Source organism: Passer montanus, unplaced genomic scaffold (assembly GCF_014805655.1).
Source record: "Passer montanus isolate IOZ18808 unplaced genomic scaffold, ASM1480565v1 scaffold61, whole genome shotgun sequence".
NCBI classification, from domain to species: Eukaryota; Metazoa; Chordata; class Aves; order Passeriformes; family Passeridae; genus Passer; species Passer montanus.
Window position 1 is genome coordinate 1,988,748 of NW_024371149.1, and position 25,986 is coordinate 2,014,733.

General features: G+C 36.0%; 1 protein-coding gene across 1 annotated transcript in view; it reads right to left on the reverse strand.

Moving 5' to 3' along the window:
- LRMDA (leucine rich melanocyte differentiation associated) overlaps positions 1-25,986 on the reverse strand; it is a 606,126-nt gene that overhangs the window by 34,235 nt on the left and 545,905 nt on the right. The window lies entirely within an intron of this gene.

Here is a 25,986-nt window from a genome sequence, read left to right on the forward strand (position 1 = left end):
TCTTTGAAAGAAGTATTTGGTTGTAACTCTACAGATTTTTTGACTGAGCTCATCAATATCAAAATAATGGGAAATGTAAGAGAAAACCACTAGCTGCATTTTAAAATTATTTTAAAATACACATTCCATTGGAAATATTATTTAAGAATGCCAGTAACTCAGACAGAAATTGCTGTCACTATGTTGTATGACAGTGCCAACTCTCAATGCTTTTTTTTTGAGGTAGTATTTCTTCCATTTACATTACGCTTCTAAGAAGTCTATTTTCCTTCACTTGTATGGATCCTTAAATGATTAAAACCAAATAAATGCAACTACACTATACCATCAAATTACAACATTCCCTTGAACCATTCCTCACATGGGAAATCTTCTATGCACATGATTAAACATTACCTCTCCTTACAAGAAAGATTCACCCCCTTTTAACTTTTAGTGCCTTAAATATAGCCAGGATGAACTAAGCAGAACCAGTTTGATTTTAAGTACACGGTGACTTAAAAAATTCCATCCTGCAAGTGTTAGCAGTTATTAATGAAGAGTAAATTTCAAAATTAGCCACTGAATGATTTAAAATGCATTTGTTCCTGAAAGTTCTTCCTCTTCTTTCTCAAATGAAATAGATTAGGAAGGAAATTAAATTCTTCAAGAAATAAATTTTGACTGAAGTGAGAAATCACACTAAGAAGCTAATTTAAGAAAGATGAAATTAATTTTGGTGACATTTATTCTATTTAGCAAAAATGGTGACAAAACATATAGCAGCTCTGTTACCATGAGATAAGAGGTTAGTAATTTAAGGCTGGGCATAGTAACAGTCTACAATGATTTAATCCTTCTGGTACAACATCCCTTGTGACCTATCATTAAAGGTTTAGAGTAAAACTGACAATTATTATTAGCTTGTAATTGGATTTTGGAGATGCAGTATAAAGTTAGGATAATTTAAATGACTGTTGACATTGGAAAGATTATGTAAACAGTCTGAATCAGCTGTATTTATCAATTTATTTGGTTGGATAAAAAGCCCCCTTGCTTATCACTATAGTCAGAATACAAAATGTGTACTATTACCACAGTATTCATTTTCACATTTATAGACAAAAGCAAAGAAACAGTAAGAAACTCTCCCTTAGAGGAAATGCAGGCTATATTGGCATCTGTCAAGATTTTTAACTATTAACCTCAATTAAAGTAGCTGTAAAGCAAATTTTTATAAACATGCTATTCTTGAATGAGAAATTATCAAATATGTCTCAATAATACTTGAAAAATGAAAACAGTATGTTGAATTATTTTAGTATATGGATTTTTAATTACCTATCCTAAGTTTTAGAAACCAATAATAGAATTGAAAACACAGACATCTTTACAAATTTATTTTAAAAATTGGTTTACCTTACAGCTTTGAGTACACTGGAAAAGCAAGCTTTATAACTCAGTACACTGGAAAATCAAACTTTTTGCAGGGTAAACCACATTATCTGTGCTTGTTTCAAAAACATGGCAACATCTTAACTTTGCTTGCATGCATCAGCACACAGCATCTCAGCCCATAGCATCAAGCCACATCAACATTTGATTAGCTATCATTCTAAAAAAGTCATTTTCTTAAATAGGCACTTGGACATAATTTTTAAAATGTGCTTACTAATGTCTGATACTGAAATAATAACCTCCAGCCTCAGGAGTTGAAAATTTTTCTTTTTCTGATATTTCCCTCATCAGTATTTTTTCCTTTCCTTTTTCCTTATTACCAGTACCCTTTACTTCCCACATGAATGTAAAAATAGACCAAAATCTCTGTGTGCCATAAATCATGTCTGTCCTCCAAGCAGCAAGTACATCACATAGGAAATACACCCTGAATAAAACTTTCAAGACCTCAGGATCCAAGGTCCATTTCAGAACATCATAGAATAGAAGTCAAATGCATGAATTCACTGTGGAAAAATCTGAAATACTCTTTCAGTGGGTATAAAGAAATCAGTATTTGGGTTACACTGGTTATTATTAAATAGGGGTGGTGGAGTGCAGTGATTTCCATTAAAAAAACCAACATTCAGACAGAATATCTCACCTCTTTTAACAACTTAGCATGACAATATAGGAAAAAAACCCTCTATTTTAGAAAGTATTTAAATATCTTACAAACTGTGTTCAGCCCACCTGAGAACATAATCCGTAATACTGATATATTCATAAGAGAAGATTTCAAAACAACTCCATTTGCATTCAACTAGACTGTCTTTTTTATAATTTAATCTTTGTTAATTTACCATTGTAATCCAATAAAGGAACTCAAAGCTCCACTTGAAAATAGAAAAATTATCTTCCAAAATATGCCAAAATGGGAGGTGTCAACATTTTGTTCTGCAAATAAACCTTGATAAAGCAAACAATTTCCAAGGCACCGTAACTGTGACAGCATTTCATTTTCTGGTATAAAAATCACTTTTGAAGATTTCTTTAATAAACATAGAACACTCATTTAAAATTATCATAAAATGTAATCACCTGCTTTATTTATAAATGCTGATGTTCCACCTTTTAGGGCCTAATTCAGTGAGGATCTAAATACTATGAGAGTAAAAAATATGTTTGGTGAGTATATATAAATTTATGATGACTCCAAAACATGGAGAAGTTAGAATTCAGGCAGCAATGGTTAGTAAAGACACAGATTTTCAACTATTTTAGATTTTTTAGAACTGGTAAAAGGGGCCAGTTTTTCAGATTCCAATGCTCAGTGTTCCTTACCTTCTCTAGAGAAACAGAACACTGGAAGAGCAACATACAGGAGGATTTGGCAAAGCCCGTGACATGCAGGTTCAGCCATAAGAATACCTGGCTATCACTTACTACTCATGGCTTATGGTCTTTAGGCATTTAATAAAATCCAGTTAGCAAGCTTTAAATCACTGTGGTTTTCAGTTACTGTCAAGAGCAGCCACAGAGTAAGTGAAAACATTTAATTAGAACATATCAGTCATTCAGTGACTTCCTCTGAAATACCCAGTCTATATGATTTAGCCATTTAGTTATTCAGATAGTTAATGATGTTTTCTGAACTTAGCAACAGAAAGGACACACTCCAGGATTGGGGAAAGGAGTGTTATAATGAGTCCTGGGCAAACCTCCACAATTGTGAAATCACAAGTATCTTTTGCCAATTTTGACAAATCTGCTTTAACACTTGGAATGTAGTCAGTAACAGCAAAATAAATCTCTATGCCTATAATATGCACAGGTAAGTATACTTTGAGATGAAATGCCTATGAATAAAGGACTGTCACCACATCTTTTACTTCTCTGTCTTCATATGCTTGGTGGCACATCCTAGGAGTCAGGAGCTTGGCAGTCAGCAAGAAAGATTTAAAAGAAGCATATATGTAAAATTTAGAGACAGAAAAATATCCATCCAGCTTACCACTCCTGCCCTCCCATTTATCTTATTTTTCTTGCTTTTCCAATGTATTCCACTCCCACTGGAACCTTATTTCACTAAAGCAGGATTTCCCTCAAATTTTCTACAGATTCTTCACAATCCTATAATGTTAACACTGAAACCTTCCTTCCTTTTATTTCCTTCCTTCTGGTTAGAAAAATTTCAATGACCCCATGAAACTCTGAAATTTGACACCAGTTTTCTTCCCTCCTGATATGAGCCTAAAACATTCAGCTGTTTTATCAATAGCACTCTCTTTAGTGCAAAGTAAGAGCACAGATTCAATGACCAAAATCAAGCAATATGGAATTATTTTTTTCTTTCTCCTTAGGAAAGGATATATGACCTGTGATATCCTTTAAAACCTCTGTTGGCTTAAGAACATCAGGAGTTCAGGAGTAGAATTTAAGTCTTCATAAATCATTGGCAGTCTTAAATCCCATTTAGTCCCATCTGAAGTGTGCTAAACATAATTGCAGAAACTAGGAAACACACACTGGGATACTACTAAATCAATCTTAAGAGACCCTTTAAGACATCTTGAAGCAATGTCTCCTATGCTTTATATACTGCTGCTCTTCTTGCAGCCTCCATCAGGCATAAGAAAGGACACATTTTTAGGGTTATTAAGCATAACATTTGCACAGCAGATCAGCATGAAGTTGTTTGGCTGGGGCACAGGTGTTTCTTTAATTATTTAACATTTGGAAAATTCACTGCACTTGCTGACCTTCAGATCACACTCCTACTTGTGTGGTTTTGTAGGCTCACACAAAGTAACAACATAAGGACACAGGTTGTTTCTGGACTTGATTAAGTGTTTGCTCATGTTGTTTTCCTGTTGCTTTTTATTAAATTTTCAGTGTTTCTGGGAGCAACTGGCTGCTTCAATATTCCTGAACAACACATTTAAAGAGAGATGTTAACTCCAAAGTGGAAATTTATGTTAGCTATGAACAAAGACCGCTGCAAAATTCAGACCTATTTTACACTGATGACTTGAACAAGATGCAAAAAAATGGTGCCCAAAGAGATTTATATATTACACCAATAGCTGAGAGCATGATGACAGAACAGTTAGCAGTGTTTTAGTCTCAAAGTGCTGTGGTACAGCTTTAGCTGCTTACCAGGTAAGAATGGGGCTGGTAAGTAGCTGTTCTCAAAATACTCTAAGCAGATGTTATGCTATGATAGCTATGTTCATGTGTCACTAAATCCTAATCAAATATCCAGGGGAAGCCACAGCTCTAGAGTCAGTTCACAGCTCTATCACGAATTCTCTTTAGATCACCTCACAGTGCCATGAAGGCAGATAAAATACAAGTTAAGAAGACTGATCCAGTACAACTTGCACAGTCTTAGAAATGTTCTACAAAAGACATTAGATGAGCAATGTGCAACATTTCATGTAAGTCACCTAATAAAAACTGATCCTGATCTGAATGCATCTGAATAAACTGAGCTAAAGCCAGAGAGGCAACAGATTAGCTACACACAGTGAGGTATTCCTTAAATTACTTAGTTTTATAGTTTCATGATACATTTCAAGATAAAATTTGCAGAACTCAAGAAGCTCTTCTACTCTTCCCTAAGGTGGCACTTTTCTCCTTTTGAACTTGAGCATGTATAGTCTAGAAGGTCTATGCTTAGGACCCCTTAGGCCAGTCAAGGCCAGCTAAGGGATGAATATGGAAGATAAAATGTCACCATTAGGGTTGTGTAAACCTGACAGTAATGGTGACCCTTGGGAAGAAATCTCACATTTTAATGAGAACACACAAGAACGAAAAGGTTCAGGCTGCAGACGACTCAAAGTAGAATCTTTCTTTCTTCTCAGTTACTAGTTAGATATCAGCAGCAAAAAAGAGTAACTGAAACTCAAGTCAAACAGGCTGATATATTTCAGTGCTAAGAGCTGTTCCCCCCAGTTTGAAACGACTGGCAAGGATATTCATTAACTGGGTACCAAAACAAATGTATGCCAAAACAAAACAAATAGAGCATAACAATGAGAGGAAAGATTTGATGGAGAAGAAAGTGACTGAACCTTCCTGAGGCAGCTACAATGTAAAACTGCACCTATATTGTGAAAGAGGCAGCAAAAACATGCATTATGAACATTCCCTCTAATGTTTTGAAACAGACAAAACCACGTAAAGCCTTTATTAAACAGCATGAGATCTATTTAATGCTTGTTTGGATGCACTAATTAGGTTTTCCTTTGTGGGACAGAGCGATACAGTAGTGAGGGCAAAATGCTCCACTTAGCTGAGCTCCATGCTAGTCCCACTCATGTAACACTGTGTAAGAGAAGTGAGTACATTCTGTGAGAGACGCTAATGAGCTTTTTACTACTCTTTTGGTCCCAATATTAAAATGCATGTACTCTTTTTAATATTAGGAACAAAATATTGACTTTCAGGAACTTAAGAGTCAGTTAAGTCAACCTCTCTTCTCGGGTGTGTTACCTTAAGAGGAAGAAGAGTACTTCAGCACACAATTTACCCTTAATTCTGAAAACTGCAAAGTACTTGCTCAGTTTTACATCTCCTTCAACTCACTGCATTCCAAGGGTGCAGATGAGCTAACTGATGCACCTGAGGTTGAAAAACTTCCATAACGTTTTGAAGCTTGCAGCTCCACTCTTTTATGAAGTTTTAAGATAGAAAATGGAAATTCAAAGTGTGTTCAAACTTTTTTACTATTTTGTCTGCCAAGTAAAGAGAAAAACACCAGTGCAGAAGTACCGAATTTACAGCAGGCCTACATGCATGCAAAAAAGAAACCCAAATAATCCTAAACTCAGACTCATCCGTCTCCTTTATGCATTCAGTCCCGGAGAATAAATGTTCATTCAAATAAGAAAAATTGAGTTGCAAAGACAGCAGTATGGCCTTGTGGTCATGTTACAAACAGATACACACTCCTGGTAACTCTTAACAGAAAAACATCTCTTGGAGATTGACTTCACATTCAGAACCAGCTACACTATTTTAAAATAGCTGTGCTCTTATTATTTTCAAGTACCTGTTTCTGCACACAGCTATACTACACAGAAAAAGAACATAGGTTTCCTCAGGTTTTAGGTGGTTTGCTTTTTTGTTGCTTGGTGAGGGGTTCTTTGCTGAAACCAAATCAATCGAGCTATTAGGAAATTACTATTATGAAAGCTCAGAAAAGTATCAATAAATTATTCTCTGTATAGAAAATCAATAAGCTCCTCTATGTTAATCTAAATGTTTATATGTAAGTAAAAACCTTTTTTTTTTTTGTGTAGACTCTAGATGGATAGTGTTGGAAATAAAAATAGTACAGAACATTAGATAATATGGCTTTGACTTTTAGGATTTATTTTAGTAGCCAAACCTTAACCTAGAACTCAGTAAAATTCATTTTACCTTCTTATAATCCTTTCCTGGCATACGTTCTTCAAATATATTCTGAATATAGTCTGGGTGTCAGACACGAACAATAACTCTTCAGAATCAAGACAATGAGCTAAAAAAAGAGTTTGAAGGATTGATCATGCAAAATTCTCCCCTGCCCCCTATACTTTTATGTATTTTCAGGCAAAATGCCCATTTTCCACCTGATTTTCATGGGAATTCCAAGGTCTACATAAAGTTTACTCACTTGTTTCAACTCTATTGCACTAACTTGACTGCAGAATAGGGAGAAAAAGCCAGCTCCACACGTTCCTTGCTAAACTCAGCTAGACCCCAGCTGAGACTCATGTAACTGTCCATAATGACAAGAATATTGGGTTAAGAATAATTCTAACTTAGAAAGCAAGTCAAATTTTAGGGCAGACAGCTCACAGGGCTCATCCTGGTGCCACTGCCAGAACAGGTAACCAGCTGGAACAATGACAGCTTCTGGCTCTTGCCCAAGCATTTACTGGAAGTGATAGGCTTCCACTTTCATTTCCCAGCACCTTACTTTGTATCATTCAACACAGGATCCCAACCCACTTGTGTTCTGCTGGCACATCCTAACCAGACAATGTTCTCCCCTCTGCCGTCCTTTAATTGCCATCAAAGTCAGGCCCAGTCCTGCATTTTTCACTTTCCAGGTACATCCCCACTGTGAAAATTGCACCCTGTAATTTCCCCAGCCTTTTCCCATTCCCAAACTACTACTCTGATCTCCCTGGCTGCCTACAGCTCTCAGCTCCTCCTTGGCCCTCTGTGCTCTGCCCTGAGCTGGAAGTAGGGGTCCTGGCATCTCTGACCTCTTATTCCAGATGCTCTGGAACACAGCACAACAGGATGAGAGGTGCAAGCAGCAGCAGAGGTGGGTCTGTATCCTTCCTGAGGTAAAAGCCCTCATCAGTGCCTTCCTCATTACACAGATGTGTCTCCCCATAGGTGATTTGACCAAACATAACCATCTCTGTTTGGACTTATGCACCTCCCCACTTACAAATCTATGATTAATATGGTGCTAAATGACTTTATAGATAAAAGGGCTTCTGTGGCTGCAATTAAGTCATCACAGACTTAATCATGAGCTGTCAGACTCTGTACAAAATGGAAATTAACTCTTTCAAACATTCACAGCCTGAGTCTGCAGAGTTTCTGCCTGGACCATTTTACTCCACCACATTTGCCAGACTTCTAGAAGGAAGAATTAGAACAAGATTTAGGCCAAGCAGCACCATAATAACACAAAACTCCTTGTCATCACTCTATTCTACCTCTGTGCATAAGAGGTAGGAGACTTAGACTTAAAACAGAGGGAAAAGTGAACTGGGCCCATCACAAAACGACTATAGAAATAGCAAGAATGAAGACAGATTCTGAAAAGAGTAAAAAATACACCTCCTACAGTGTCAAAATTCCACCATCCCACGTGGCACTAAGCAAACAACTTCAGTGAAAATCTCACCTACAGCAACAGATCCAAAAGAAAAGAAAAATGTCACTGATCACAAAAAAACCAGCTCTTGAAAATACAAGTCATCATTACTGACAAGAACTATCATGGCAACAGAAAAGAGTAGCTCATCTTTGTGTGTTTCTTTTACTCAGTCTCAAATCATCTCACCAGGCATTTGCATCTGTAACATGAAACTCATTGAAAACTCATTTAATTAGTAAAAGACCTTTAAAAATCAGGATTATTTTCTTTCCTCTTATGTATTTTATATATATATATCAGATGATTCTAAAATATTTTAAATATATTTCTATTTATAAATATAGCTTATTTGTTATATAAAAAGTATAGATGGCTAAATCAAACCTTCATCATTACACTTCAACAACATTTTTTTATTATTAAATAAACCTGGAATTACCCTTATCAGCTCATCAAATTGGCCTGAGAGATCTTTTTTTCTCCAAATGTTAACTCTGCTCTGTAATTACTTTAGCAGTTACACTTTAAGAGCTTAAGGCATCACCTTGGCTACTTCAAAGCACCATGAGTCAAAAACTTGATCTGCTGACTAAAAGCTTTGATTTTCATGAAATAACTTTTCCAAGAGTAGATGGAGGCGTTGGGAAGTCTTCTGTTCCAGGACTCAATTTTTGGCCTAAATTAAAGTACTGGAAATGTAATTATCCCACACATCTAATCCTAGGGATTAGAGGGGGGTAGTGGGGGGAAGTGGCAGAGAAAAGAGATGCAAGTGCACTGGTTTTAACATTCAGGAATTCAAAGCCATGTTTTCAAGAGTCTGACTGTTTTGGAGATCACTGTTACTGAACTCCATTGTCAACCCTGAAATACATAAATATAGCTTGGGGAACTGGGGAGGTTATCTTAGCTAAAAAGCAACACTATTGTCAAAATGGTAAATACAGAGGATAATAAAATCACACAAAACTTTTAAACATCCATCTAAATTCAGTGGTACACATAAGTAAACAAAAGCAATCTGGAAGATTTTCTTAGATTACTTTAGTTGTTCCTATCCCTGTTCCCAAACAACAGTATGTAGGAATGCTTCAAAAACCATAGTTTAAATCACAGATATTTGATACCTTTCTAGAGATCTACACTTTATACTCATTACTGTGTATTATCTAAACTGATATAATTTAAGCACTTGTTTATGTTTAGCTTTTAAGAAAGAATTTCACAATAGCTGGCTCAAACCTCTGAGCAGCTGAGCCAGGCGAACACATGGGAAAGATGTGACACAGAGAACTTTTATTCTGCTCCTGCAGAAGCTGTCAGGACATAAGTATCTTCTACACTGTTTCTCTAGCACATGTTCCTCTAGGAACCTTAAATCAATTGTGAACTGACAGAGCAGAGTGAAATTCTGCCTTACCCTCCTTCCTCTTGCTATTAGAAAGCTGTGGCAGAAGAAGGAAAGATCCTGCTACCCTGAACATTGATCCCAGCCACTTTACATCAACAAGTGTTCCCATAAAAGGAATTCTCCACTGGCCCTTTACAGCAAGGGTTTGACTTCTTTTAACAAAGCTGGAGGTATTGGGGAAGGAAGGCCCTTCTTTGTCACAACTTATTAAAAAGACTAACAGGGAACATTCTATGAAGCTATCCAGTGTCTCCACCTACTAATCTTCCATGCAAAGCCTCTCTTCCCATCTCCTGTGTGTACACAAAAATTATTTCCCTCACCTTTTAAACTTTAGCATTTCTTGAATAGACTACAAAAGAGGAATGTATTTTCACATCACTGGAAGACAGGATAAAGAAATCTGCATCCACAATGTTAGAGACTAGATTTTGCTCAGTCTGTTTTGGAAATCAATTGACTATGGAGGTGAACTGTGAGAAATGGGGATTGGAGGGGGGTAAGGAGGTAAGGACCCAGAGCCAGGACCACAAGAAAGACACCAAAAATATTGCAAAGCATGGAAAAATAAAAATTCAACTTGCCAGAAAAAAAAAAAATTAACTCTTACAAGATAAACTCAATTGGCTAATACATAATACAGACACACAGAATCATGGAACAAGCTGAGTTGGAAAGAACCCTCAAGGATCATCAATCCATATTTGTGCTAACATTTGACATCTTAAAATGTACCACATTGTCCACACAAAGTCACATGAGACATCAGAGGAAAGACAGTAACTGCTGGGAGGCAGAGGTTGCTTAAATCACCTCGTAGTTCTAACAATCAAGCACTGAACTTCATGTCCATATTTTACCAAGCCAGTGGTTAGTATCAGGTCCTGTTCAACCCTGAGCATCTCCCCACTGTTTGGAGCACAAAAAACATTTGTGCCTCCTCCCAGCTCTTTGAATACAAAATATTTTGGAATTTATACAAAGGATTCACAACAGTAAGTACCACAACTATGCATGGGGGTTTGGAAGATCAGTCTTCCAGGCCACACATGCAAACATAACTCTGTCCACATGCACATTAGGACACAATCCAGTTACATGAGAGCACAGTATTTTTCAAATAATAAAATATATGATAGCATTTTTGTTCAATTCATTCTATTTTCTTTTGCTTTGTTTTTAACTCTCAAGCTATAGTCTCATACATATTAACTGTGGGTATGGCTTGGCTTAAAGGAACTTCTGGTATCCATGAGCTTAAATACTGGACTAGAAATGCAACAGGGTTCTTCTTTATTTAAAACATAAATTTTTTGAGTGTCTACAGGAAAAATCACAAATACATAAATTTATGTTTTAAACCAAGTATAAAACATCCTCTGGTGGTTACCGGCACTATCCATCCTGCATGATTTATTCATAAACAGTGTAAGACCAGATAATCCATAACACTGCAAACAAATGTGGTCTGGTTTCATTCACATCTTCCATGCAAACAGATGCTTATCATATTTTTCTCAAAAGAAAACAGATGTTCCACTGCTGAAATCCTGGGGATACAGGTTAAAAAAAAATTGCAATTTACAGTAGGTAATAGTTTGAATATTTACTAGCATTATGTGAAAGACTATGATTTTAATCAAAAACAAGACCATGAAATTAATCACTGTGATCGCCCATCAGTTATGTTTTATTCTTGGCTTGCATCTCCACCAAAGCAATCATTATTTTAATGACAATTATGGAGGGCTGTAAAAAGTACTAGGAAAGTACCAAAAAGTACCATCAAAAATGTACTTCAGATTTATGATTAACTGTTTAACACAAAGGTTTTAGAGCAATGACCCAAAGCAGTAATGAAAAACTTAGTTTTGCAGTTTTTATAAAGGTGGCCAAATCATTAAACAAACAATTAGTGCTCACAGCTCTTTTAAGCCCTCTTGGGAACATGAACTTGAACACAATCCAGAAAAAGTGACTGATCCAGAAAATCATTCCTCACTTTTATGGTACCCTTTGTAAACCCCATTTAATAAAATCACATCATTCCAGTTTTGTTCTGAGCAAGCACTTTGTACTAATTTACCAGTCTGAGCTGGATAAAGGCCTTGAAATAAAGAGAAAAGAAGTAATTGTCCTTTGAGAGAGCAAAGGCTTTCCAACATGACCACAGCAGATGAAGTTGACCTGACAAAGAAAGGGGAAAAAGCACTTCCTTGCTACAGCGTCTCATAACTCTAATGGCAAGGAAGGGGAAAAAAGCAAATGCTGCTGCAGCAGTATCACTGTAGGTAAGCTTGAAGAACCAGGCATGAAACATTACTATGTAAGGCAAGTATTCTCTTTTCCTCATGCACACACATATATAAAGTACGCAGGCTATTGCACTTCTAAATCAGAGGGACTTCTGCATTTACCAAGAGTGACAAAGAGGGTAAGTGCTGACGTGCTTGGTTTGTCTGGATTGCTCACAGGAAATGGTGAGTTTTGAGATGAAATACAGATGGGTACAAACAGGACACAGTCACAGAAAGTTGCCAAAACTCACTCGGCTCTCTAACTGCACAGAAGTCCAACGGCAAAAACTATCATGGCAGTGCTCAGGTACTACTGACTGTAGAGTAACTGTGCTGAGGTGACTGCATGGGTTAGGTCTGACTCCTGTAATGCTACTAAACCCCACCCATAAGCCAGAAGTGTGCTAACAAACCGAAAAAATGAAAAAACTTCAGCAATACAAACAGCAGTGTTAGCGGTATGGACACTGCAGTAAGAATATGCAGCAGAATAATTATCAGAGTCCAGATTAACCTTGAGTTGTGTGAATACAGATTTCAGTTACTAGGGAACACATTGAAATGAATTTTATCAGCCCTTACATCCATGCTTCATTAGGAGTAGAGGAATTGTGATGTATTTTTCATACAGTTCTAAGCAACTGTATAAGTTGCTGTTGGGTTTCAAGATGCAAGCCTAAATACAATCTTTAAGCACCTATATACAACATATACAAAAAAATCAAAATAATAATGGCCACTTTGATTTTTAAAAATAACCTTCTCACTGCTATGAAACTTGCAGTTTCAGATACCCAGAAGATAACAAGAAGCAAAACTGTAGAGCTAGAGGGGAAGGTGGAGCCACTAACTCAGCTAACGAAAAAGATGCAAAGGACTTACTGGAATTTGCAGAAATAATGCTTTGGACTCAGTTCTGTGATGAACTGACAAGCAGAGAATTCATGTTAAAGATGACATATAGTGTTCAGTATTCTTAACTTTCCTGAATAACTGAGACAGGAAGATCCTGAAGGCAACAGTCCAAGCTAAAGCTATATCCAGTGGATACTAGAAAATGGAACATTAGCATCACCATGTTTGGACAGATCAAAGCAAGTGCTCAAAATTGTGTATAAAGAGTATTATGCAAAGATACGTCACAATCACAGAAATATTACATATACAAAATGAGGAGACATCCCATAATTTAAAGCAAAAAAAAAAAAAAGAAGCCTTCATAAATTAAGGAGGCAGATTGATTGGAAAAGCCTAAATAAAATGAGCTGTGATGACAAACAGCTTACTATGGAAATGAAACAAATAGAATCCTGACAGTGAAGCTATATGAAAAACTTGCTTAAACAGACAAAAATGCTAATTTGATCTAAACTCGTTTATGCCACATTTATTACTGATATGGAAAAACAAGCATAAAGCTTGAGACAGTGGTGGGTATATTAGTATATGTGATGGTAAATTATACAATCTACAGCAGAAACATGACCATCTCTAGAATTTACAGATGCTTAAGTTACTCTTCAATACAAAAACTTTAAGATGCTTACATTAGCTTAGCCTATCAAGACAAGGATACACAATAGTCATCCGTGCAGACTAGAACGACACAATGCTCATGTAGTTGTCAGCCATAGATATTTTAGTTATGTTTTTCAGAAATCTATTTTGTTTCTATTTGTTAATGTATTATACTCACCAGCTGTTAATATTGGATTTGATAAATAGTTTCTGAATGTGTGACATAATGAAAAATTCTTTAGCACCATATTCCCATAATACACTCAGCTTTTGTTATAAAATTAGTCTTAAAATATATATTTTATTCAACTATTTATTGGGGTAAAACTTTTTCAAAGAAACGGCCAAAGCACATGTGCTTGCTGTATTTCTGATATGATCTTTTCCCAAGAGATGTAAAGGCAAAGGAATCATAACTAATCTGATTTCAACCTAACATTTATTTCCAGTTTAAGACTTGTGTAATAGCCTAAGGAATCACTTTCTTAACTCTTCAGTAATAAAGAATCAAGAAACAGATAATTTTTTCAATTTCTTTCCATTACATTATATGTCCACATTTAGATGTATCTGGCAAAATCTGAAAACTGACACCAATGTGAGAGTCCCCAGGGATTCACAAATATAATTTCCATGCCACTCTGAAAACCAAGAAAAAAATGGAAAATGTGAGCTGTTATAAATTTGAGCTAATCTCCTCCTGCCATAACCTAAAATGATCGTCAGCAGCCAGGTATAATCTTCTGGTGTTCGACAGCATAAGAAGAGCTTGTCTATCTGAGCCTCAGTGGCTGGTAAGAATGTCAGTATCTCCTCAAATACTTGCACAAGTAAATTTCTTTGCAACATTTCAATTCTGCAGCTGCTTGCTTACCTAGGAGAGGAGGAAAAAAAAGCAAGCAGATACTGTGTGGAATTCTTGAACTCAGCAAGCTTATTTTCAGGGTTAAAAATAAAGTAGCTCCAATATTTTACTGAAGGTCAGTGACACAAGACCAGCAATCATCTCCTGTAAGCTTGTTTTACTCTTCTATTTATGTATCCTGAAATAACACTGCTTATATATGCAAAAACTAAATCACACCTCATCCAATCCCCAGGAGGGCAAGAGGAAAAAAACACATCTAAAACTATCAAGGAATTTTTGATTGGTCCCACTTGCCAATGCACTCTATATCCTAAGCCTTATTGGACGTTGATGGGATTTGAGTTTCTTGTGAAAGTAAGATGCTTAGGAAGTTTTAGCTAAGGATAAAAGGCAAAGATGATTATTTCAAGATATGTTAAACACAAAATTAATTACTGTTACACCACTGTTTTTAACTCTGAGTTACAGATATATTGCTATAAGTTCCAAAAACTTAATTTTATTTATATGCACTAATTAAAGCTCACATTGCTGTGGGGGAAAAAAATCAAACAAACCTTTTCCTTATTTACAAAAATTTGTCATGCAAGTTTTATTTTTTAACCTGATATTTGAATAAGAAAATTCCATAAAATATGGCAATGAACCCACACATTAACATTCCTCTCAGTAATATTGCTCTGTATCAGAAACTGTAGCACTGCAAATCCTATTTTTTTCCAAGTCTGTGTTTGGTTACTAGCCTCCAGCTGCTGAAATCAAGACATTATTTTTATGAATTATCTGTGCAAACTTTAGTCTTCCTGCTTTCTAAGAAAAATTTGAAAATTGACCTGAATTTATGTTACAAATACAGAAAGAAATCTAAAGGAAAAAATTCTACATATGAAGGGATTTTTTGGTGTATGGGAGAGGGTATCATTTAATGTTAAAATTTGCATGGGTATTTCAAGATCTCAGGGTTAAAGGTCTCTTCCTCAATTTTAAAATAGCATCAAAATCAAATTTGAGGTAATTACTCATTTTTTCCCACCCCTATAATGCTGCTGTCTATATTCAGTTTGATGCAACCTTTAATTTCCTGGAGAGTTTGAAGTTATCTATTTTTAGTAGATACAATGGTACTGATGTGGTGGGCAAACCAATCCATGAGTATTTGCAAAGCACAAGCAGCAGTATTACAAAGCAAGTAGTAGCAACTGACTGCTGAAGGTAAACCATGAAATAAAGTCATTTAGGCCAGACCAAATCACAGCAATATTATGGTGAAAGGAGATGAGGTTCACCATGGTTATGCAGAGACATTTTTCAAAACCACTTGTGCTCCACCTCCTCCACCCTCCAATTTAGCAAAACCAACTGAATTTTAGAAGACTCTTGTCATTACGGTACATAGATGATATATATAATTTGCACATATTATTTTCTCTCTGATAAGGTATTCAGGTTCTGGTTTTTTTAAACAAATAACTGGGCTAAAACAGTGCTGTTACAGTTTTGACATCTATTTTGTTCATCTCTGAAGCCAGATGACCACTAGTCACAAACAGTGAACATTGTCAGGTGCCACCATGAGTAACTTTTCAGAAGAAATGCATTTAAAAAGTGTTAAAATAATCACACTAAAACGACTTCCAGACAGAATGAGAGGAAAGAAGCTGAGAAAGGCAACAACAGCACAAGAATTAAAAAGACTCAGGTAACCAGAGAGAAATATCAGTAATTATGACAACCATCTTATTCTTCCTATCATGAAGGCAGTACTACTCATCTTGGCTGCAATTTACGAAAAGCATGGACAAGACTATGATCACTGAATCAACATTTTTCTTAAGCAAAAAACTACTGAAAGCCAGGGAAGTCCTGGGTCAGACAAATCTGTCCCCAGGTTGCTGAAGTAATCAGTGCTCTGAAATAGTTAAAATGATAACATTAACACTTGACTATACTTTGGAGAGGACTGTGTTCTTTGGTAAGGATGCAATGCTTCTGATCAGCCAGGATCAATAAGGAATAAACATATTCACATAGATACCTAGATCTCAAAACTTTTATTGCATGCTACAATTTTGTTTATTTGTTACCATGACTTCATAGTCAATATTTTTGATGAAACTGAATTACATAAGACAAATATCTAAATAATTTTTGACTTTTAACAACAGCTGGGACCATTGTTTGTTTTAAAGCTCCAGCAACAGCCATAAAATAACCCATCCTTTTCCAGAAACAGCTCTCAGGTATTTCATACATGTTTATTGAACAAATGTCCCTTTTTTGAAGGTTTTAACTTTGTTTAAAAGAGTATGCAAAGAGATTAAGCCATATGTCTTAAGGGCAAAACCAGCACTAGAACTTATCAAAATTCATTTTGTGTAAATCACAGATTGCATTTCTTGCACTTTCAAAGAAAGTTTCTAAGAGAGAGAGAAAGCGTAGCACATAAGATTGGACTTTATAATTCTTTTAATGCATTTTATTCTTCTTTGGTGTCATCCTGGTTTTACGAGCTTGCTATGACAGCACCACAATAAAAAAAAAAAGGAGCTGCTCTTGCTAGCATTGCCCTGTGTGTAACAGAGCCCTATCACTAGTTATTGAGACAACGGTCTTCAAGTTGTCACCAAGATCATGTAGCCTTTTCTTTCCAGTAAACAATCCTGTTGAAAAATTGAGCTTCCTAGCCTGAGGCTGCAGAGAATAGGTCCCAAAAAAACCTGTGCTCCATTGCTACCGAATCAAACCGTCAGAAAAGGCAGTGTTCTTTACAATCCTGAGTGACAGCAGTCCACACAGATGTTCATCTGGACAGGCACAGGAATAGAAACAGTCATGAGGCACCAGAGCCATCAGCACCCAAAGCTCCCGGACATTTGTCATGCTCCAACTGGTTCTGGGAAAGGTCCTGTCTGCAGCCAGGCAGGTGGAGCAGAGCAGAGCAGAGCGTGGCACGGAGGCTGGAGCAGCAGCCCTCCAGTGCTGCAGCACTCCTTTGTCAGGTCATTTTAGGCCTCTCTTTCCTGTTCTGAATTGTGGATGACAATCCTGGCTCATGTCCCCCCTTCCTGCAGGTCCTTGCAATGTGCTGTCTCAGTTAGAAGCTCCTAGTTGAAGATATTTATTAATATAATTCTTGGTCAAGGTAGGAAGCTGTCAATAGCTAGAGAACATTACGCAGTTTCAGGTTTTTATCTAATGGAAAATCCTTTTCTTCTTAGGTTTTTAGTATTTCTTTACATAGCAGAGATTATAATTATTATTAATAACAATAATAATAATAATGCAACACTATTTTCAATTTACAACAGCTAGCAAGGGCTATAAAGGCAAGTCTTCTTGTCCAAGATAGATGATTTATGAAAGTGAAAAAAAAACTGAGGAAGCAATCCTCCTCTTGGCCTGTGGATCATTTTGGCATGATACCATGCTTTTATTTTACCTCTTCTGTATATATATTAATGTATTTCTATGCTTATGTTCATATTATAAGTAAAAAAATAGCAAATTTACCACATTTTATTTTAAAATTTAAATTTTCAAATACAGTTTCACTGATACTCCATTTTCTCAAAATTATAATTTCCTATGAATTTCCAATAGCAACTAAAGATGGAGAATCACTGCATTATGTGCAAGGTGAATTACAAGACCTGGCATATAAGACCATCTTAAGGTCATATAAGAGGTCATCTTATTTTCTCCTGATTATAAAAGATTACATACAGACAGAGCCCTCTGATCTTCACCAGAAAACTTAATTTGCTTATTCTGTAGTAAGGAAGATTAACCACAATATACCCAGCCCTACAGTACATTATAATCAATATTATGGGGTTGAATACTGTCTAAGAAAACTATCTGACACACCCCTCCTGGCTGGGAATCATTCCCACTAATGACTTTTAAAATGAAATATGGAAAGGAAATAATGGGGAAAGGAGGAAGAATAAAGGACCACAGATTGTTACATTTTTGGGCATTCATAATACACATCAAACAGAAAACATTCACACCCTTTAAATTAGCTTACAAGAGCATAGCTAGTTAGAAAAAGAGGAATCATGAAAAATGTCATTATCTCATCCAACTCACATCCCTTTAAGGGAATAGGTATTCATATGCTTGGATTTAGCACCAGAAGATTAAGTGGAAGTTAATTGTTGCACTGTTTCCATCTAAGTATCAATACAATTGAAACAACATTTTTATTTCTTGGTCAAATTCTTCTCTGTTCTGGAGACAGACCACTTTCAAGCCCTAACAGTATGTTTCCTCTCCATTTCCCATTATAAACTAATACTTTAAGGTTTAAGCAGAGTTTATTTAATTGCAGTCTTTGAAGGCTGTTTCTCAATTCCATTTGAAATAATTAGTTAAATATCACACATTTCTATAATACTCTTTTGGAGTTTTCAGGCACATTCAGAAATTCATCTGCCTTCAGGAACTGGTGCCACTGCATTTTTTTCTCTACTGTAATCCAGCACTGAATTTTATCATGCCTTGGATTTTTTTTTTTACCAATACAATTAACTCAATATGTACTAGTTTTTTATCGAATATTTTTGTGCTTTCATTAGTAGAAAGAACAACAAAAAGTATCATAAGTCCAGCAAGGAAACAGCAACAACTGACACATACTTTTAAATGTCTTTCCAAGACTTGCCCTTTACTGTTTTTGCATAACAGAGCACTGTATTGCAAGATACTACTACATAAAATAATATTTCTTTTTTCTGATTCTCATGTCCAATTCATTTGCCTAAAACATGTAACCTATTGTCAATCTTCCTCTTATGATGCTTATTTACACTATCCTCAGGAACTGATAAATTAAACAAACCACACAATCCCCATAAAGTAAAATAACCCTGTTGTTTCACTCTATTCCACTGGCAGAATTTTTGTTCAGATCTCTAGGTTTAAGGAGGAAAGAGGCTGGATACAAGCTGCTGTATTTACAAACATCAGCTTTACAGAGAAACATTCTTCCCCTGTCTCCCAACAGTTACTTCTGCCTTAGCTATTGGAATACTTTACCACCCAGCTTTGATGGAACAGACAAGCTACATGCACATCAAAATGTCTTTGTACTTGTGCTTTGCTTTGCTCTGCTGGAGGACAGGTCAGAAAGTCTAAGACTTCTAGCTGGAGCAAGCTTTTTAATCTTCATGTGCCTGAGTACAAAATCACTGCCCTCTTTGGGGCAGTTGCTGCTGGATATAAAATAATTCAGATGGATTGGTTTCAGGGGTCCCAGTGAGTGTAATGGGGCTCACACTGACAAAGCAACAGCTGGAAGAGTTTCAGCTCAAGTTCTGTAGCTTAAGGACAGTACTGACTTTATCAACATTCTTCCCAACAGTTAGTTACAACAAAACTCCACTAAAAAGAGATAACATCCACACCTCATAGACGTTATTCCTGTGTCTCAACCAACCTTCTGCAAAAGCTGCATGGTACAGGACTCATGGCACAATTTTTAGCTTGCATTTGCACAGATCTGACATGCTATACTCTTTAAAACAAAATTGCCAGAAGAAACACCAGTTAGCATCAACTCTAGAGAAATTATCTCTAAATGACAAAGCATTAGGAAAACCCTTAATAAAAACAGCCTTACAGGCAAAAAAAAAAAAGTATTATTTGTGTTTGAAAACACAGAAAGAAGTTATGAATATTCTAAATGTCAAATTCCGTAATAATAAGAAGCTACCCAGATTTGTTGGATATGTACCAAACAAAAATATCATGTTAAAAGATTCCCATATTACATATGAATATTTTCTAACTATTTATTTGTAAACATCAGCAGGATGCATTCACCTCACTGATCAGGCCAAACACACACTGAACAACCACGTATTTTCACTGCAATACTTATTCTCATGAGTTTCTACAACTCACCTCAAAAAGCAGAAAAGTTGCAGCTGCTATGACCAGATTTATGGCTCTGAGGTCATCCTCCCCAGCACCTCTTCCCAGGGCAGCTTGGACAGAGAAAAAACTTGGAGCATATTTTTGTGGCCATTCACAGGCTTGGTATCTGTCAGGTTTTAAAATATTCATCAGCTCTGGGGCTGGTTTCTGCAGGCTACCACTAAAAGTAGTTTTGGGGGCTCCTTATTCCTTTTTGAGTGAAGGAACTCTATTATCAAAGAATTTGACAAATAATGCAAACAGATGAGCAAGATCTGGATAATGTTGGGTCTGCCATGTCACAAGAGCTTATAGTTACAGCATATATTTTTATTAAATCAGATATTCAAACAATATTCCTCTGATAAGGAACTACTTCATCAGGTATGAAAGACTATCTATGAAAAAATTGTTAAAAACTAAGATTTTAGAAGAAAACAATAGAGTAAGAACATTTGTGGGTTATTTCTTTCTAAATCACAGAAGTACATGGGGACTGAGGAACAAAGAACACACAGAGGGGCACAAAATACCAATAAAAATAAGTTCTTAAATATACTAAATTGTACCTCCACTGCTAACCGTTAAAAAACTATTACCTAGTTTTTAAAACAGTTAAGTATGTCAGAAATAACACTTAGGCTGATAAAATAGTACTGAATTCCAGTTAACTGCTGTTAACTACCCAAGGATACCTTGATCGATTAAATATGTGAGAGCCACCAAAAAATGCTCCTGGTCAATGGCTGGTTTCTAACACTCAGACAGAAAGATTATGGCTGGGCCTGTGTGAAGCTGACACATCTGAGGAAGCCTACAAATTTTCTTTGATAAAACCTGTAAGTTTTCTGAAGCTGCTTTTACTTGGTCAGTCCAGTGTGACCTTTTCAGCAGCTGTTTTTTCCACATATTAAGAATTGTTCAAAATAAGACATTTAAATGAAAATAATGATCAAAAATCCAGATACATGCTTGGCAGCCAATACCCTTTTGTTGAAGAAAGACTCTCCAGTGTTCTGTCCTGCCTGTGGATGTCATTTTAACTACCAGATGATTAGTAAAATGCCACTACCTTCAATGCTTTTGGAAACAATCCTTTTGGTAACATCCGTGATACTCACACAGAGATTCTAAAATACCAATGATCACATAATTTTCAAAAAATAGAGGAAGAAATAAAATATGGAAATGTAAATACCTTCCCTAGCTAGTCTTTTTTTTTCTATTCAGGATCATCATCATGTAGAAGTCATTCAGTTTTGCAAGGTCTCCGGTGTCTTCTAGCAGCAACACTTAAAAGATATCCCTAGGTGGAATACTTTAGTATTAAATAACTATAAAACACACTTCCTTTCACCATCTCAAAAATTACAGATACTCCTGCATGTCGTTATAACTCCTGAAATCTGGAAGGCAGTGGGATTACGTGGCAAAGTAATTTCTAATTAAATTGATTGTATCTCGAAAAGACAAGAAAGTTAAGACGTTTTGTCCTCTAGATTTATCTGTGACTAGGCCAAAAGTACCTGATTACTTTTTATACAGTTTCTTTTCCAAAATGCAAATTAAAAGTGACCTTTAAGTTGTTAGATTTAATGAAAGTGTGCATTCTTTCCCCAGGACTAACAGGCAGAAGGGAAAACAGCTGGGTGTGAAGAAAACTTTAGTAAGCCACCAATCACTTATTTCTAGTGCAAACTAATTACATTAAAAACAAAATCCAAGGCAGGTTGCAAGTTCAAAGTACAAAAGCAGAAAGGATTGGATGAAAGGGCTGTTTCATAGAGGAAAACCAAATAAATATATTCATACTTTAAGTAAAGATGCTAAAGCATATACTTTTATGGAAAAATACATGCCGCTACAGACAAAGTGATGGAGATTCTCATTATACATTTCTCAAAATGAGGAGAAGGCAGGAAGAAAAATTGGCTTCAAGGGTGTTCTCACTTTCAGCCCCAGTCCATCCTCTGTGGCCTTACCAAAGTAGCTCTCAAGGCTGAAGGTGGAAGCCAAGCAGAATTAGACACATTTCTTTCCATATTGTAATTAGCAATTTGAACAGTCCATCAGGTAAATCAGTAGAGGCTACATTTATGAATCAAACCAGGGCTTTCATGGAAGATAGACACTAGCAAATACAGTTCATGGAGTGCAGTTAAGGGATAACATGTGATGCCTTGTGAAATGCAAGGCCTGTAAGGTACAGAACATCAAGACGGCCAAAATTGCTTTGGACTGCATGAATCTATAAATACATGAAAAACAATAGGATTATCTGACTAAATATTAGAAAAAGACTGAAAAAAACTCTGAAAAAAATCTTCTCCTCTGGACAGAAATAAGGCACTAAATTATTTCATATAGCTATAAATGTCACATAATTATAAGCAAATGGAAACATTTAGGCCACATCAATCATTGCTGTTGCTATTGCTGTAAATAGAGTTATTGTCGTGCAAGCATATATACACATCAACACATACAAAAATAGGCTGTAGCTGGAATAGTATTCAAACTTCTCATCCCTGTCAATCTTTCTTGACTCAGACAAAATGGAACAAGTATCCAGAGTTCCATCTAAAAGCTTACAAAATCAGAAAGCAAATTTTAATCTACCCTCCAAACAGGCACACAGAGAAAGCACCAACTGCTCTGAAAACTGAGTCCCAACTCAGTGCCTAAACAGGAAGGGAAAAGACCCCACGTATGGATGCATGCTGAATAGGTATGCACAGACCCAGACTCTTCAGTGTCATAAGGTGACATGACCAGGAAAAGCAACAGGGGAGGAAGCTAAAGATCTGTTTCCTTCCAAAAGACTATGGAAAGCTGAGCTAGCAAGACATACATGGAAATGTAAAAAGCACAGTACTTCTTTGGTGTATATATACATATATATACATATATATATACATATATATATCTATATATCTGTCTCTATATATATATATGCACACACACGTATATATATATGTATCTGTAATGCTGCTCTATATACCACTGGTCTGTTATCTCAAATAAGCATCTTGATGTGTACAAAGTGACAGGCATCAGCACTGATCTTCTCAGTGTGCCTGTAACTGGACCCTGAGACAAGTCTATACCTGCTTGTCCACAGGATGCACCTCTGGTTCTTCTCCCCAGAATCCACTAACACTTATTAGCTGCCTCCTTCCCTGAGCTGTGGGTTTGTGCTGCCTTCTGGTTCTCATTATTATATTCATTTCAATGCAGTTCCTGAAGTCTGATACCTCAGTACTTGAGAGGTCCTGCATGTGCCACCAAACAATGATTCAACATGACATTGTGACAGAAAACAGGGAGAAGGAATAGAAATAAAAGAACAAGGGATCAAAACAACTGCATTTGGCTCTGTGTGTGGGGTGTGCCTATCAACACCAATAACTGTTAACAGTGAGTCAGATGTCACATCGAGAGAGGAGTCAGATCACTCACATCAGCCTTCCATTTGACTGGAAGGTATCAGTCTTTTTCCTTTATGTAAAAGGATATGCAAAAATATAATGGGCTGTCAACTCTTCTCTTTTTTTGAATTCCTATTTAGGTTTTGGTAAGTTCTTAATTTCTCGTCGGGTCCTTAGTGATCCTTGTGCATTTTGAACTCTCCATAACTTCCAGTGCTTTGAAGACTGTTCTACAGACACATCAGGGAGAGCAACTAACATTCTTATCAATGTTGTGGATGACTTAATAGTGTAGTGATTTGCCTCATGAAAATCTACATCAAGAGACACCAACTTTAGGTACAAAGTAGGAATTTTGCTTAATTTAGCAACAGTTATATCCCTAATGCTGCATACATATAAAGAAGAGGCCAACTTAATGGAGGACTCATACTCAGGCTTGTGCTCCTGACTGTCACTGACAACATGGTAATATAGATGTTAAATAATTATAATTTGGGGGGATTCTATTTCCTAACTCAAATATAAATTTTTTATTTTTTTTGGAACAGGTAGTATCACTTTTCATACAGTGCAGACAGTGCCTAAATCACATAAAACATTATTGTTTAAAAACTCATTAATAATGGAGAAGATGAGCTTGCAAATAAACTCGACTCTACAAGTACATGTTAGCTTAAAAATGTGCCCAGGAGGAAAGGTAAGAAAACTTGATTTGTTTTTTGTCATACAGAGATTTGATTCTCTTTTTCTGTTGTTTGCACTCAGAAAATTGCCCTTGTGGGAGTCAGTCCTGGAAGGATGCAGCAGCTAATTTTAGTTAATAAATTGTTGCTTTACTATGTATAGCCAAGAATCATCTGATTAGCTCTTTCTGTGTCAGAGCTGCTATATCTCAGTTAAATTTCCTAACTGCGAAGATTTAAAGACTTCTGAAACTAGTTCTTCAGGAAAGATGTGCTTCTATTAGAATTTTCCACTCACTAAAATCACTGCCAAACTTTTTTTGTTCATCAGCTTTCCAGAACTTACATCCGTATTCCATTATATAGCACTTGCCAGTAAATACTATTTTGGCCTAGTTTGGGACTTGTTTTAATGTATATAAGAAAGATCTGCTACATATATAAATCATTAGGAATTATTAACTAAAGGATTGCATAAATAATCTGTTTTATAATATATTGCAGATATTTCCAAGATAATGTGCAACAAAATGAGAAAAGTCTCACAGAGAGAAATATACTATGTTTCAAACATAATTTCTGAGCTGTTTAAATATGAAACAAAACCTTGTCAAGCTACAAGTTTCCAGCTGTTATGATATCATAAGATAAATTTACAGCTACAAAACAGCTTGGTGAGGGAAAAAAAACATTTGCTTTTACAAAGTATAGAAATATAAATGTTTCAAGCACTGCAACTGTCCAAACAAATTAGTAAAAGGAAAAAAAAGTTGAATTCAGTATGGTTTGATTTTGTACCAGCCTCATAGCACGTGTTATAATTATTTAAATCTGTAGGCAAAACGTGATTTAAATCTTAGCGTGATGCATTTAATGTTAATTTAAAATGATCTGATAAAAGTATACAGGTGGTCTCAGTGTCTAGAATTTTGCTGTATTTTATTAACTGAAATAATAATTTATTTCTCTAGTTAAGCAGTAATAAAGCTGGATAACTAGGCTCTGAAGGCCCACTATATGTGGGGGTTTAAATTCTTAACCAGAGCTAAAATGAAAAAAGAGTTTCTTTCCTCCATGACTTTGAAAAGAATAGAGTGGTGATTAACAGCAATATTTTTTTTAATGAAACACAACCTTTCATCCCTGTCATCTTCTGACCATCCTTGCTTGTACGCAGCTCTCTGACAAGTGGAATAATAACGGTCATACATCACTGCCCTGAAAGTCCAATCATCTAAATCTTCACTCGCTGCAGCCTCTGAGACTCAATTACTTTATTGACATGCAATCTTCATAAGGGGAGAAATATTGTGCATGTAAGGTCACTTGGTTATGAAGACATATTATCATATTATCTGCATGAGGGTTGCAGGGCTAAGACCTGACAGAGCTAATTATAATGGTACATGATAGAGAGCTCAGTACACATTATTTGCTTGGCTGAAACTAAAGGTGAGGTAAGACCATGACATCATGGTTTCAAAAGAAAATAATTCCCTTTCCCTTAGAGACTATTACTTTTATTGTTTAATGTTTTGTACAGATTATATT